Source organism: Diabrotica undecimpunctata, chromosome 5 (genome assembly GCF_040954645.1).
Source record: "Diabrotica undecimpunctata isolate CICGRU chromosome 5, icDiaUnde3, whole genome shotgun sequence".
In the NCBI taxonomy this organism is placed as follows: Eukaryota; Metazoa; Arthropoda; class Insecta; order Coleoptera; family Chrysomelidae; genus Diabrotica; species Diabrotica undecimpunctata.
Window position 1 is genome coordinate 33,137,181 of NC_092807.1, and position 17,885 is coordinate 33,155,065.

General features: G+C 36.7%; 1 protein-coding gene across 1 annotated transcript in view; it reads right to left on the bottom strand.

The window, feature by feature from the left end:
- The window catches only part of LOC140441261 (uncharacterized), a 540,998-nt gene that overhangs the window by 116,547 nt on the left and 406,566 nt on the right, over nucleotides 1-17,885 (bottom strand). The gene's annotated exons all lie outside the window — the stretch shown is intronic.

Sequence of the window (17,885 nt, forward strand, 5' to 3'; positions counted from 1 at the left end):
GTAATATAAATGTAAATACATGTAATAATATGAAATTTGTTTAAATTTAACAAGTTTTTATCATATAAAACTACATGTCTGTAATCATATAAATATATTTCGGTTTTTGACAACACGTTGTCATGCTTCTCATAATTGATTTATTACCGGAATACTTGCACCAAAGTTAACCTTTTAAATATTTTTTAAGAAACCAAAATTTTGTGTTGGTGTTATATTACTTATTCCTTCTTGTCACTGAGAAATGTGCTTAGTATGGCTCCAGAAAAGTGCCGTAAGTCCAAAAATATTGAATATTGAGTTATATATGGTTTCCTATATTTTTAACCATGCAGAATTCAATGGGTTACTCAAAATTGTCGTATCTCCAACAGTGATCGAGATATAAAATAATTTTTTGCAGTAAGTGTATCAAAAGTTTTAAAATAATATGCAAGACTGCCGTAAATACAATAGACTAACCAAGAATGCAGTAACTCCTTTGTACATACTGCATTTATACTTAGTACACTGTACTTACTGCAGTCTTTCTTAGTGGCCATTTAAACAGCTGATGTACTTACTGCATTGTATTTATGTTGAGTGTAAATTGTGAGGTTATGTTTGTAACATATAAGTTTGCTAAAAATTTGCTGTGCTCAGTTTAGGTTATAATAAGCCAATATTTGTGTTGTTGAAGTGGTTCAGAAAGTATATAAATTACATTTAGGTAATTGTTGTATTGGAACATGAGTGCTTCAAAGTTTAATACAGTCTCAACTCGTTCTGAACTTATTGTAAACTTAGTTCTAAAAAGCACCAAGACTGACACAACAGTTGTATAAGATGAGAAATCAGATTTAATTTTACCTACAAAATGTCCTTCCAGTGACTTATTAGAAGCTAATGAAGAACCTCAACCATCTCGCTGCACTATAACGTTGTAAGATGATGTTGGAGATGTGAGATTACCTGACAATATAACTCAACAGGTAATAGACAACCATAATATATTAGTTTATGACCTTAGTGAAAACACACTAATATCACGTCCACTGGAAGAATTTGATGTTGATAAATCTGTTTATTTAGAATCACATACTAACCTACAAGTTATAAATGTACCTGAAGTACTATTTGAAAATCTACTTACAAATGTGGTCCAACCAAACAATGATAATATAAACTTGAAAGAAGATCCAGCTGCTAGTGTTGATTTTCTGATAACTGCAAATGAAAATACTAAACAAACGAATGTATACTGTAATGACAATGCAGACCAACATATTGACAATACCGTCGTACAAAATGAATTAACCCCTGTAATAAAGAAAAGAAGAAGGTTTGAAACCAGTCTGAAAGAAAGAAAAAAACTTAAAGTTAAAGAAAAGAAAATATCTCATGCAGTAAAACACACACACACACACACATATATATATATATATATATATATATATATATATATATATATATATATATATATATATATATAACGGATTGATTACGGCTGTCGCCGCTTCTCCCCCCAATTTCCATCTTTTTCTGTCATATGCAGTTGCCTCTTCTAAGTCTCTTACCGTCATTACTTCATCAATATCGTTGCGCCTACTTCTCCGTGGTCGTCCTCTCTTTCTTCTTTCAGGAGAGAGCCACTCCAGTACTCTTCTAGGCCATCTGTACTCTGGAATTCTTTTAAGATGTCCGAACCAGTTTAATTGTTTTCTTTTTATGTCATCATTGATATTCCGCTCCATTTTTATTTCGTTTCTTATTTGTTCGTTTCTAACTCTCTCGTGTTTCAATCTACCGTAGCTTCGTCTCAGATAATTCATTTCTGTCGTCATAAGTTTGTTTCTATTATCTAGTAAAACACATACCGTGTAAAAACGCTGATGCTTTTTGCAAAAAAAGTGTGGACAGAAAATTATTGCAGAACTAAGAGAGTTTATAAACAAAACGTTTTGGGAAATGACGCGGTCTGAACGTAGACATTTCATTTTGACATCATGTGATAAGGTTAATATTAAGCGAAGAAGAAATAAAAACACTGAAACAGAAAGACGATCACTATCTATTCAATACAAACTAGAATATTGCTCTGACGTCACACAAGAGGTTTGTAAGAGTTTTTTCCTCACCACATTAGGCTTTAAGAAAAATAATGACACGATTTCCCATTACAGACGGGAGCATGCTCCAAATGTGCGTTACCTTCCAGGTGATGTTAATGTAACACTTATGTACAATGAATTCATCAACAAATTTCCCGAGTTTAAAGGGAAAGTATCATATGATTTCTACAGGCGAATCGTTAAAAAACAACATATATCATTCACATAACTAGGATATGAGGAGTGCGAAAAATGTGAGCAGTTTACCCTTCATGCCCACAAAAAAGAGAATCTTGACATATCGTGTGATATAATATGTAAACAATGGAAAGTTTATAACAAATTAGTTATAGAAGCTAGAAAGGTATATCAAAGCTTTTCTGAACAGGAAAGATCAAATAATGCAATATGTTTTTCAAGTGACATGCAGAAGGTTATCATGTTGTCAAGAGTGGACATGTTTAAAATAGTATTATTTGTAAATCGTTTCGTAGCCTATCATGAAACCTTTGCACCTATAAGGAGAAAAAGTAAAGCCAAAGTTCGCTCTATTTTGTGGCATAAAGGAATTTTAGGCCGCAATAAAGAAGATAATGTTAGTGTGTTTTAGATGTTTTTAAAACAACACAGAGATATTGAAAAAATAGTTCTTTAGTTAGACAGCGGCTCTTCCCAAAATAAAAACTGCTGGTTTTACACATTTTTAGTGTACATAATAAACTCTGATGACATTGCAGCTAATGAAATAGTTTTAAACTATTTCCAACCTGATCATTCATTCATGAGTGCAGACAGTTTTCACCATCAAGTAGAGCAATCATTAAAGGCTCAAAAGAAAACTTTTGATTTTGAAGACTGTGTTAATGCAGTGAAAAAATCCAAATCTGGAAATGTCAATGTATACAAAATGCAACAGTTTGATTTCTACCACTGGCCCAAATTCTTGTCCCAACAAAAGCTAAAATCATCATCACGTTTGTATTTAAGTGACATAGTTAATATTAAAGCTAAACGAAGCAGTTATCATTTGTTGTGCAAGACAAACTATGATGTAATGAGCACCTACCAACAACTGGACTTTTTACAAAAAAAATCAATGAAAGGGATTAAACTGCCCAGCCATCATACTGCACCATGTGGATTTCCAGAAGATAAGAAGAAAAATATCATTCAGTCATTAAACGGGGTAGGGGAGAGGTAGGTACAGTGAGACGGTCGGAACACTGAGACAAATGCGGTAGAGCTTACCACGTTCGGTATTATAAGGTAGAACTAAACGAACATGCCTATTACCACCTTAAAGTGAAGCAAACAAGAAACCATTAAGATTCAACAAGAAATGTTTTAGTTATCGCTGGTCATTTGAAGTGAGTGCATCGTAGTAAATATACCGTATCCACGTGGCCGCTGTTTTCACGAAAATTGAAGTTTCTTAGACAAGGTAGGTTATTCTAACTACAAAGTAAACCATTTTACGAAACAATTAAATTAAAACAAACGATTTTTGTACATATTTTATTAGTTTTTTTCATATATTTTTATTAACGATTTTTTAAGGAACAGTGAGACAACACATCAGATGGAACAGTGGGACGCGTCTCACTGTTCCTTTACTGTCTCACTGTTCCGTTATAGTTGTATAAGCCAGGTCATTTGCAAAATAATTTCTCTTACAGAACGAAGATGCCAAGAAAAAATAAAACAGATCGGAAAATAGGAAGATTCTCTGAAGATATAATGAGACAGGCTGTTGAATTAGTACAAGGTGGCACTTCTATACGGCAAGCAGCACGAATAAAAGGAGTATCTTTCCAAACAGTCCACAGATATGTTAAAAAATATCAACAAGATGAGAACGTCCGTTTATGTCCTAATTACAAAGAAAAACAAATTTTTACTATCGAACAGGAGAACGACTTGTGCGAATATATAATTAAATGTTCTAAAATGTTTTATGGCCTATCAAGAGAAGATACCCAAAAACTGTCATATGAAGCCGCAGTCTACAATAACATAGTGGTTCCAGCAAACTGGCATACTTCAAAAATCGCTTCACTTACCTGGATGAAAGGATTTCAGAAACGTCATTCCAATAATTTATCCCTCCGGACCCCAGAAGGTTGTAGTCTTGCAAGGGCAACCGGTTTCAATAAATTTAATGTTGAAATGTTTTTCAGTAAACTTGAAACCGTTTTACAGCGTTTCCCTGTGTTTGGAGATGGTAGTCGCATCTTTAATTTAGATGAGACAGGAACCGTTACCGTTCAAAAGTCCCAAAAAGTGTTTGCAGAAAGAGGTGTACGACAGGTTAGTAAAGCCACAAGTGGCGAACGTGGAACACTCGTTACAACATGCTGTATTGTTGGAGCATCTGGAGTAGCTATTCCTTCTGCTCTGGTATTCCCAAGAGTACACTTTAAAGATTTTATGATAAATGGGTCGCCTCCTGGAACTTTAGGATTAGCTTCAAAAACAGGTTGGATGAATACAGAGTGCTTTGTGCAAGTTGTTAGGCATTTTATTAAGCACACTGGTAGTACTAGAGAAAACCCTTCTTTATTGCTAATGGATAATCATCAAAGTCATTTATCGATTGAGGCAATCGATTTATGTAAAAATAATGGCGTTACAATCCTGACTATACCGCCACACTGCACGAACAGATTACAGCCGTTGGACGTAGGTTTATTTAAGCCATTTCAGACTTTCTACAATGCTGCAGTAGATGCATGGATGATGAACCATCCTGGTCAGACATTTACAATTTACAACGTAGCAGCCTGTGTGGGCACAGCATATCCACGAGCAATGACGCCAGTTAACATCGCAAGCGCTTTTCGAAAATCTGGAATATTTCCATTCGATCGGCATGTCTTCGCTGAAGAAGATTTTTTGTCAAGTTTTGTGACAGATAGGCCGCTTGTTGCAGTTGAAGCTGCTGCTGAAAAGATAAGTGAATCTCCAGATGTAGAAAATCCAGGTCCAAGTCATACTGCTACTACTACTAAAACCTTTGTTAGTCCAACAGTTTTTAAGGGTTATCCTAAAGCTCCGACAAGAAAATCTTTAGAGGGCAACAAAAGACGCAAAGGAAGGACGATGATAGCTACGGATACCCCGGAAAAAATGGAGCTGATTAAATCTAAAAAAAAACACCAAAACAGAAAAAAGTAGCACGGCGCGTATTAGATAGTGATTCTGACGAGCAAGACGAAAATGAGATGGAACTACAAGATTTCAGCGGAGGGGAGGATTTTATTGGTGAAGATCCAGAACCAATTATTTTCGAAGATCTTGATCGCTGTCCAAATGATGGGAATTATGTGCTCGTTGAATTCAACTCTAAGCAAAAGACATATTATGTAGGCAAAGTCTTGTCTCAAATAAAAGAAAATGATTTTAAAATATCGTTTTTGCGAAAAAGCGCTAAATATGAAAATAGGTTCTTCTTTCCAGTTGTCCCAGATGACTCACATGTATTAAAAAGAGACATTAAAATGATTTTGCCGCCCCTTTTAATGCAAGGGTTAACCAAGCGCCAAAGTTCGCTTTTACAATTTGAATTAAACTTTGATAGTCTTAACGTCAAATAATGTTAATTGTTACGTCTCAGTGTTCCCACATTGAAAGGAACAGTGAGACATTTACTAATTTTTAATTTTTATATTTTTGAGGTTTTAACATTAATTTTTATGAGAAAACGACATGATTTTTCAGTTCTTATTTATATACCAAATATCACTGTACAATATAAGTTTAAAGTAGCATTTAATAAAAAAGTTATTGGCATTGAAATTTTTTCGTCTCAGTGTTCCTACCACTCCCCTACTGCCAGAAAATCGAAAACAATTTTGGAAAGACTTGCCTACAAATCTCAGCCAAAAGACTGAACCTATTGTGACATTCCTTTTACTTATATAAAAGTATTGGTTATATTTTTTAGAAAATATGTTAAGTTAATCCATTCCTAAAACTGTATATTAGGTTTATTTTTCTTACATTAATAGATTGTAAAATATCTAAATGCTGTGTTCTTTCAACAAACTATTAAAAAATGTAAAGTAGTACACACGGCAATATAGCCATTCATATTACTAAGGAAAAGTGCCGTATGTACGACAACTTTTTTTGCATTAAAAATTAGAATTATAGAATAACAATGTTCATTTGTGTTTAACATAAAAAATGTACTTGAAGAATAAAATGAATAACTGAAATATCTTTATATTTAAAATTACAGCATCCTTCTAAACTTTATGTCAAGTTTTCTCAAAATCATACTATTGTTACTTACGGCACTTTTGGTTAGCTGGGCAGTATAGTAGAGTATTTATTTAACTACATAGCAGATACAAATATTGTTTGTAGCAAGTAAAAAAAAACATAGTATTAAGAAAGGAACACAAGACCTAACTTAAATATATACAAACAAGAACACCATATTAAACAGAAAATCATTTATGGCAAAGTTACAGTAAAACAATGTTTTAGAAGATATTTTTTTTAAACGTTATCGAAACTATTACAGCTTAGCTTTTTGGTAAAATATTGTAATAGTTATAATTAAGACAATTTTTTTCTGAAATACTTAATGTATAGCGATTAGTTCGTAGGCAGTGACAGTTTCGCGTATTGTGAACATGGGCATCAAACTGCTTTATTAAATGGGCACGTTTTCTGTGAATTTCAGTTAGAACTTATTATATCAATAGAGTAGGTAGCGACATAATTTTAAATTTGATAAAAAAGGTCGTCACTGTTCTAGATAACTAACCATTGCTAAAATCCTGACAACTTTCTTTTGCATTCTAAAAATTTGAAGTGCATTTGTTGAATTGCCCCATATGGTTACACCATACTTTAGGTGAGAGTGAAATGTTACGTAAAAATATGAGTCATAGTTTTTAACCTTTAAAACATGTTTTTATTCTAATATGTTGTAGAGATTACGAGAGGCCTCGATTTACCTGAGCGACCTTCCAGAACCAGTGCGAGGGAAATCCAGTTTGCCTTTACCGTTTCGCCATCGAAGGTTTTGGATTTTTCGAGATAACGGCACTGGTATATAATAACGGAACTTTATTTGGAAGGGACAGTTAATTCGGACGACGCGCTCGCGATAAAATGTTACGTTCGCTTTTTAATAAATTATGTACGTTTAGTGAAAATAAATAAATATCAGTCATTGTGCTTTTTAATGAATTAAGATAAGAACAAGACATTATAAATTAAAGACTTAACAATTAATAAATTCACAACAAATGGTGTCAGAGTGAGATCGAACATAAATTAGACTTATAATAATAATACAAGTGAATATAAAATAATTGTGAAAATGGCTACGATTTATGAGCTGACAGTGACTAATTTAAGAAGACATCTCGAAGACAGAGAATTAGCTTCTACCGGAAAAAAGGCTGAGTTAGTCCAACGACTAAAGAACGCTTTGCTAGAAGAAGGACTAGATCCAGAGACTTATATATTTGAAGATGCTGTCATCTCGTCGATTTCGAAATTAGAGAACAAAGTTTCCGGCGACATCGCATCATTGGAGAACAAAGTATCCGGCAACATCGCTTCTTTAGAAAGCAAAGTTTCTAACGAGATTTCTTCTCTGGAAAGCAAAGTTTCTGCTAACATCTCTAAAGTCACTTCAGAGATATCTGCTCTTGACGATAGAGTGTCTTCGTTAAAAAACCAAGTTGCTGCCGATATGTTGGCCTTCGAAGAAAAGATTAAAGAGATGGAAAGGAAGATGGAGGAAACAGGGACAGCAGAGAGAGGAAACAATCCAATTACAGTGGAGACAAAAGAAGAAGAGACGAAATGTAAGTTGGAAACACGGCCGAAATTTGAAGGAAGTGGAGGTTCTGTCCATGTGAAAGTCCCAACTTTCGATGGAAAATCGTCATGGAACAACTACATGAAACAGTTCGAATCAGCCGCAAGAGCAAATGGATGGTCTGAAAAAGAAAAGGCGGTAAACCTGACTATCGCTCTTCGAGGAGATGCCTTAGATGTGCTTCAGACCATAGCAGTAGAGGAGACCGATGATTTCGAACAACTGAAGAAGAGGTTAAATATGCGATATGGCCACGAACATTTGGAGCATGTATATCAGTCGCAGCTTAAAAATCGTAGACAGAAGAAAGATGAGGCTCTTCAAGAATATGAGGTAGATATTGCCAGATTAGTACGATATGCTTATCCAACAGCTCCCGAAGACATGATGGAAAAATTGGCCGTTCAAACGTTTATTGATGGTCTTCGTGATCATGAAATGCAGAGAACACTACGATTAGCTCGTCACAAGACGCTGGTTGATGTCTTATCCGCCGCCCTCGAATACGAGTCAGCTACGCAGGCCTCTGGCGGGTACAGTAAAGTTAGGACTGTAAAAGAGGAAGGAGATGAAGATAAACTTGACCAGCTCGTTAATATGATGAAAAGCATGACATACAAGAAAACGAAGACCATCAGATGCTGGAATTGTGGCGAAATAGGACACGTACGAAGCTCCTGTAAGCACCCTAGGTACGACGCAAATCAAGAAACTCACCATCAGGAAAACTAGAACGGGTCAGCCTTAGGGGGGCAGCTTCGACCCAGAACTTTTCCAAAGACCCTCTCATACTAATAGCTTCTTTGAAATGTCGTGAAGATAGTGTATATGTAGATGGAGACATAAATGGTAAAAAGCATACGTTGTTGGTGGATACCGGAGCGACCAGAACCATTATACGCCCGACAGTTATAAACAGCCGAAAGAAACTGTTACCAACGAGGTTACGACTTCGGACCGCTACAGGTGAAAATGCCAACATTCATGGAGAAATCCAGGTACAATTGGGAATTGGAGCAGAAAAGTTCGTCCATACTGTTATAGTTGCTGACATCGAAGAGGATGTTATATTAGGAATGGACGTAATGAACATGCATGGATTCCAATTGGATTTTAAGAATAAGGTAATCAAAGTTGGCAACGAGGAGGTATTTCTCCATCCACATAATGACAACACTGTGCAAGCAGCCATTACAGAAGATACAGTCGTGCCTGCGAGAAGCGAAACGATCATAGTAGCGCGGCTACAGGGATTTGTGGACGAAGGGAGACCTGTTATGATGGAGCCTTGGAACCACGACGATGAGGTTGGCCGTGGAATCATAATTGGAAAGGAATTGGTGACTTCGGCTAAGGAAATTCCTGTGAGACTTATCAATGTCAACGACTACCCAGTGACCATAAAGAAAGAGACAAAAGTAGGAACTTGTGTACCTGTGACATCCATAATCCGTCAGGCGACAACATCTGATAATTCCAACGATAAATTCGACCAAATGGTTGCAGTTGCAGGACAGTCTCTAAATCAGATGGAGAAAAGGAAATTAAGGGAATTTCTTCGGCAGTATCGTGATATTTTCGTACCGAAAGGAGGAAAGACGGGAAGAACTACGGTTGTTAAGCATAAAATTGATACTGGTAATGCTAAGCCAATTCGTCAAACAGCTCGACGATTACCACAGGCGAAAAGAGAGGAAGCTGAAACGATTGTTCAGGAAATGAAGAAAGACGGGGTGATAGAACCTTCTACGAGCCCATGGGTCTCTCCGGTGGTCCTGGTTAAGAAGAAAGACGGAACGACGAGGTTCTGTGTGGATTACCGTTTGCTGAACAACGTTACCAAGAAAGATAGTTATCCTCTGCCTCGGATCGATGACACATTGGACACATTGGCTGGAAGTAAATTGTTTTCTACTTTAGATTTGAAGTCTGGATACTGGCAGGTAGAAATGGACCCAGTCGATAAAGAAAAGACAGCCTTCACCACAGGATCTGGATTGTGGCAATTCAACGTTATGCCATTTGGACTTTGTAATGCTCCTGCGACATTTGAGAGGCTTATGGAAAATGTGTTGAGAGGGTTATCTTGGAAAACATGCCTGGTTTATTTAGATGACATAATCGTCTTGGGGGAGACATTCGAAGATCATTTGAGGAATTTAGAAAACGTTTTTAATCGACTTAAAGCTGCCCAATTGATGCTAAACCCCAAGAAGTGCCAGCTATTTCAAGGTAAAGTCAATTATCTGGGTCATATAGTCAGTAAAGAAGGAGTGGCCGTGGATAAGGGAAAAATCGATTCCATTAAGGAATGGCCAAAACCAACTGACAAACATCAAGTGAGAAGTTTTCTTGGACTATGTACTTACTACCGGAGGTTTATTAAGAAGTTTGCAGATATCGCTAAGCCATTAACGCGACTTACAGAGGAAGCAAGAGAATACCGCTGGGATATAGACTGCCAAAATGCCTTTGAAACGTTGAAAAAGCATTTAATAACCGCACCAATTTTGGGGTATCCACTGCCAGAAGGAGAGTTCATCTTAGATACGGATGCAAGTAACGTGGGAATTGGAGGAGTGCTGTCTCAGATTCAAGGAGGACAGGAACGAGTCCTCGGATATTTTAGTAAAGTCCTTTCAAAACCTGAGCGGAATTATTGCGTCACGAGAAGAGAACTTCTAGCAGTAGTTAAATCAGTAGAGCACTTCTACCAATACCTCTATGGCAGAAAGTTTCTAATCCGAACCGACCATGCCGCCCTTAAGTGGTTGATGCAGTTTAAGAATCCAGAGGGTCAGATAGCCAGGTGGATCGAACGACTCCAAGAATACGATTTTAAGATTGAGCACCGGGCCGGAGTTAGCCACAGAAACGCTGATTCTCTTTCCAGAAGGCCATGCCCAGCAGAGTGTTCCCACTGCAACAAAACGGAATCCAAGGAAGCAGCAGTGCTAAGAACGACGATTGTCAACGACGACTGGACGCCTACTAAGATAAGGGAAGAACAAGAGAGAGATCCAGTTATACAGAAAATCCGAAAATGGAAAGAGGAAAACCGTCGACCACCTTGGCAGGAAATATCAAACCTATGCTCAGTAGTTAAGACGTATTGGGCCCAGTGGGACTCATTTATCATCGAAGATGGCTTGCTCAAACGAGTCCTGGAAAATGATGACGGTTCAGAGAAGAGAAGACAGTTGGTGATCCCAAAGAGCAGAATAGCCGAAGTACTTCGTCAGTTACACGACAGTCCATCGGGAGGGCATTTTGGTGTAAGGAAAACCCTTCAGCGAATTCGGGAACGGTTTTATTGGATGAACAGTTCCGACGACGTAAAAGACTGGTGTAAGAAATGTACTATTTGTGCTACGAGTAACGGGCCTCACCGGAAAAGGAGAGCTCCTATGAGACAATATAATGTTGGAAGCCCGTTTGAAAGAATAGCTTTGGACATTGCAGGGCCATTTCCAGAAAGTGAAAATGGGGGCAAGTACATGTTGGTAGTAATGGATTACTTCACTAAGTGGGTCGAGATTTACGCACTTCCAGACCAGAAGGCCGCCACCGTTGCAGATAAGTTGATCCAAGAATATATCAGCCGATTTGGAGTGCCTTTGGAGATCCATAGTGACCAAGGCAGGAACTTCGAAAGTGATCTATTCCAAGGAATATGTGATAGACTAGGCATGAAGAAAACAAGAACTACCGCGTATCATCCGCAATCGGATGGTATGGTAGAACGAATGAATAGGACAGTTGGCAAGTATTTGACAAAGATGGTGTCCGATCATCAGCGAGACTGGGACCAATACCTTCCGTTCTTCACAATGGCCTACAGATCTGCTGTTAACGAATCAACGGGCCAGACACCAGCCAGAGTCCTATTCGGACGCGAAATGCGACTACCTTGTGATCTAGAATTTGGGTGTCGACCTGGAGAAGATGTAGCAGGTGAAGATTATGTGATCGAATTACGAAGAAGAATGGACGATGTACATGAGTTGGTCCGTTCCCACCTTCAGATCGCTAGCGACCGAATGAAGAAACGGTACGATACACAAGCCGAAAAGGGTTGCTTTAAGAAGAACGACAAAGTATGGCTGTATAATCCCAAGAAGCGAAAAGGTTGTTCTCCCAAATTGCAGCAGTTTTGGGAAGGTCCATACCTCATCATGGAGAAGATCAACGATGTCATCTACCGAATAAGCAAGATTCCGAGGGGAAAACCGATGATAGTACACCATAACCGGTTGGCATCTTTCGAAGGTGACCACGACGTAGATGAAGAAGTGGAAGTAAACCAAGTCCAAGATGTGTCTGACCTCACGTTTGAGGAATTCATGGGTGCCTATGGAGGTACCGGTAAAGCGAGACATGGTGTTACCACTGAAGAAAAGCAAGATCTACTCGCGCTCCCCGATGACTACTCGCTGGCCCTTACCATCCCGGCCAGTATCAAAGACGCACCAGGGTTGGCATCCGTCTTTCGAAGGAAGTTTGGTCGAGTTGCAGAACTTCAATGCCAAGTGCCAGCTCCCGGTAAAACCTTGAAACTCCAAGATGCATCACGTTACCTTTTCTACCTGGTAACAAAAGACACTGCCCGTGACCAACCTACCTACCGAGATGTATGGGAAGCCTTACTTCAATTGAGAGGGCACGTACTAGAGTCCGACGTGCAAAAGTTAGCCATGCCAAAGTTGGAGTGCCGCCAATTAGATTGGAGAGTTATCCGAAATATGGTGGAGGAGATCTTTAAAGACACCGAAGTCCAGGTGTTAGTCTGTTGCAATCCGCATAGTTACTGGTGCGGAGAGAAAACCGTCCCTTGTCATTTTTATACAACTGGAAGTTGTAAAAGAGGGTCCAGTTGCCGATACCAGCATACCGTTCCAGTTCTAGTCCCAACAAGGTTCCAGGAGGAACCATCTTTTGAGAGGGGGGCAATGTTACGTAAAAATATGAGTCATAGTTTTTAACCTTTAAAACATGTTTTTATTCTAATATGTTGTAGAGATTACGAGAGGCCTCGATTTACCTGAGCGACCTTCCAGAACCAGTGCGAGGGAAATCCAGTTTGCCTTTACCGTTTCGCCATCGAAGGTTTTGGATTTTTCGAGATAACGGCACTGGTATATAATAACGGAACTTTATTTGGAAGGGACAGTTAATTCGGACGACGCGCTCGCGATAAAATGTTACGTTCGCTTTTTAATAAATTATGTACGTTTAGTGAAAATAAATAAATATCAGTCATTGTGCTTTTTAATGAATTAAGATAAGAACAAGACATTATAAATTAAAGACTTAACAATTAATAAATTCACAACAGAAATAAAGAAAAATTTGTCGTTTTTAATGTTTCAAAGTTGACAACCCTTGCTTGTTGGCAAATAATAAATAATGAACTTAATAGATTTTTCTTAAGTTGTGAGATATGAGCCGACCAGTTGAGTCGATTATCTATGGTTATTCCCAATAGTCTAACAGTCTCTTTGTGTAAATTTTATTTGCAGATATAACCATATTTTGGGTTTTATCAGAGTTAAGTTTTAGTTTGTTTGCAGCAAACCATAAGCTAGATTTAATAGAAACTTCCATAAACATCAATATTTTTTCCGGATGTAACATAATATTTTATATAAGGAAAACATATTGATGATTTAAAAATTACGGTTACACTATTACGGTTGGAAAAAACATTCAATTGTTGGCAATGTTTTGCTCTCTTTTATTTTTTTTTCATTCCAAAATAATAAAAAGTTGGTTAAAATCTGGGTCTTTAAAAAGGAAATGTAGTGAAGTCACTGAAGAATCTGCATCAACTGATTCAGTGACAACTAGCAGAGATGGAGAAGATCCAAATGTCTACGAGATCCATTCGAGTCCAGCTCATTCAAGTTGTTTTTCCTCGTGGAAAGGAGGTTCCATACCAAAAAGAAATTCAGGAAAAAATAAGAAGGTATGATTCCAGATATCTCACGTTATATGGCTTTATTTAAGTTGGTAACGAACAGGGCCCAGAAGGCCAATGTGTTAATTGTCACAACATTGTTGCTAATGGGTGCTTGGTTCTATCTAAATTAAAAAGACATTTGGAAAGTAATCATACAGATTTAGTCGATAAGGCCGAATCAAGCTTCAAACGTCGTGCTTAATTTGTTCAAGCAGGGTCATGCATGATGAAAAGAGTACGAAAAAATGAAAACGAAAACGCCACTGAAGCATGATTTATGGTTGGTTTGCACACTGCAAAAGCTCGAAAAACCCATACCATTGTCAAGGAACTGATTAAACCTTGTATGAAGGATGTCGTACAATGCATGTTAGGTCCAGATATGACCAAGTAGATTGATAATGTGCAGATGTCAAATAACACTAAGAGCAAGAGAATTTACACTATTTTAGACTTTGTAGAGAGAGAGAGAGAGCTTATAAATAGATTAAAAATTTGTAAATTCTTCAGTTTACAGCTTGATGAAAGTATCGACGTTGCTGGACTTGCTGTTCTGCTTGTGTTTGTGAGGTTTCCATTCGGGATGAAAATAGAAGTAGAACTACTTATGTGTGATGAGCTTAAAAGTTATTGCACTGGTGAAAAAAATTTTCAAGGCTATCCACGAGTATATAAGAAAAAATGATATATAGTGGAGTAAATGTGTATATATTTGCTGTGATGGAGTAGCTGCAATGGTTGGTAAAATTAGAGGGTCTGTGTCTAGAATAAAGATAGTGGCAAAAAATGCCTCCAGTAGTCATTGTATCTTACATCGCCATTCTTTGGCAACTAAAAAGATGCCGCAAGGTTTGAAAGACGTATTGCATGGTTCTGTAAAAATATATAACCATGTGAAGAACCGTCCGCTTCAAGCACGCCTTTTAAAGCTCACCACTGAAGATATGGGTATGGATCACTTCAATCTTTTGCCCCACACAGAGGGCCGGTGGCTATCGAGGGGAAAAATTTTAGGAATACTATTTAAACTAAAAGATCCACTGATACATCACATTTACAGAGGAGTCTTTCATCCAAGAATTAAAAGATGTTAATTGGCTGCTAAAATTAAGATACCTTTCAGACATCTTCGAAATAATAAATAAAACCAGCACTTCGCTTTAAGACAAAGAAGGAGCACAATTAAATAAAATCAAAGCCTTGCGTAAGAAAGTTACATTTTTCAAAGCATGTGTTGAAAAGAGAAACCTTACAAATTTCTCTCGATTACAGGAATTTGTTATAAAAAATGAAATCAATCCTCAAACGAACTTCTTTGAAATTGTTATTGCTCATTTGCAGGTGCAAGGTTTGGAAGAAAGTATTGTAAACTATTTTGCTGACATTGACTCAGATGACTTATATAGCCTGAATGATGAACCCGTTTTCATGCAACCCAAAAGATAAACCTGTCGGAATGAAAACTGAAGTTTTTCAAAATCTACTTCAGATCAGCGAAGACAGCAGTTTAAAACTCAAATGCCGTGAAGGAAGACAAGAAGAGTTGTGGATGCAGGTATATTCAGAAAATAATATTGTTGTTAAGGTTACAGTGAAAAAACTTTTGTGTTTCACATCGATTTATCTCTGTGAGTCTTCTTTCTCCAAATATGCTTACATTAAAAACAAATACAGAAGAAAACTTCAAACATCAAGGGATTTGCGGGTTAAACTAACAAATATTACCATAATTATAAAGGATATGATGAAAACATCATCGAAACGGTTTCATTTACCACATTAAGTAAGGATATTTGAATATCAAATGTACTCTATTTTATTGATCTAAAATGAAGTTTATATTAAGATCAAATAAGCCTCACATAAAAATACTACGCGGAGTTAGACAGGGATGTATTCTATCGCCGTTGATATTTAATATGTACTCAGAAAAAAAATTTTTAACGAGGCTCTTTACGGAATAGACGAAGGCATCCTTCTAAATGGTGAAAGAATAAACAATGTTAGATATGCCGACGACACCATGGTGATAGCAGATAGTTTAGAGGGACTTCAGAGGCTAATGGACAGAATAAACGAGTACAGTCAACAGTACGGACTAAACATTAATACCCACAAAACCAAACAAATGATTGTCAGCAAGGAGAATATAAATGGGGCTCATCTATACATTAATGGGACGCAGATAGAGCGAGTAAAACAGTATTGCTACCTGGGAACTATTATAAACGAACAGTGGAGCAATGTACAGGAAATAAAGTGCTGCATAGGAAAGGCAAGAACGGTCTTTAACAAAATGAGCGCCATCTTCAAAAGTCACAAGATATCCCTGGATACAAAAATGAGACATTTGAGATGCTATGTTTTCTCTGTGTTGTTGTACGGGGCGGAGGCATGGACGCTTACAGACACCACTATTAAAAAACTTGAAGCATTTGAGATGTGGCTTTATAGAAGAATGCTGAGAATATCATGGACAGCAAGGATCACGAACAACGAAGTTCTAGAAAAAATGAAGAAGGAACCAGAGATTGTGTTTACGATCAAACGCATAAAATTGCAATATCTGGGACACGTTATGAGAAATCAGCACCGTTACTCCCTGCTGCAGTCTATATTGCAAGGTAAAGTCAAAGGTAAGCGAGGACCCGATAGAAGGAGAATATCATGGCTGCGGAATTTAAGAACATGGTTTAAGAAAACCTCAACGGAGCTGTTTCGAGCCGCAGCGAGCAAGGTCATGATTGCCAATATGATTTCCAACATCCGAAACGGATAGTAACCAGAAGAAGAAGAAGAAGCCTCAGAATTGTGTTTTTTTAATTTTTGATCGTTTCCCAAATCGCCTCAAGGGTTGGAGTGCCTCGAAACATTTTTAGCCCTACAAGGTAGCGCGACTAAAAAAGTTTAAGAACCACTGTTGTAGACTGTTTTTAGAAAAACTTTATCTTTTAACGCCCTAAATAAAAGTATTCTCATTTGAAAGCTGTATAATGATTTAATCAATCAATCTGTTTATCACATTTTTTAATATTTTTTTATGATATATAAAAAAAAACTTCATAACAATATAAGTTTATGTTATTACTTGATTTAATTTATAGAAATGAATTAAAAATTATTCTGTATGTTTTATAGAAACTATCTTTTTTTTTTAACAAATTAATGTTTTTTTTAATAATTTTTTTATGAAACAGTAGATATAAAAGACAATACAATACAAAAAGAAATAATTTAAATTATTTATTACTAGAAAACCATCAACTTTAGAAAAAAATTGTAACAGACCTTTTTTGTTCAGAGTGATCCAAAAAACCTAACCTTAAAATTTGTTCGGCCGAAAAAAATTGGTTTTTACAATGTGTTTAAATAAATTTGTTTAAATAAACATAAACATATACCAGTTTTTATATGGGTGGCCTTTTCAACCTTATTTTGGGGTTTCTCATGAAAATGATTATGTAAAAACATTGCAAGGTTATATTTTTCCGAATTCCGAACCAACCCGAGCTATTTGCCTTGTTTACTATTGATACTTTAGTTATCTGTATTCTATTCATCTTATATTCTCGGAGCATGTTTTCTATTCGCTAAAGTAAACTTACATATTCATTATCTTTGAAACTAAGTTATTCCTTAATTGTTATTACGTGTACCTAATCTTCTCTATGTTAGAGATAAGATAACCTAATAAAATATAGCCGAAATAAATTATTATAATACAGAATAAGCTTCCAGACTAAATCCAACTTTCCTATATATTAAATTACCGACAGTTTTATAGACACGATGGAGTATACCGGGATAAACTTGCAAGAAGTTAAAGCTATTAAAGCAATAGTTTAATAAATGTTTCTGTCTCATCGCAGTCGACGATTTCAGTCGAAGCAGAATAATCGACTATTAGTTCATGTTTACAGTTATGCCCCAATTATGTCTACATAATACAATTATTCCCAGTTAAACGCTTTACAATGTTTGGTATGTCTGATTT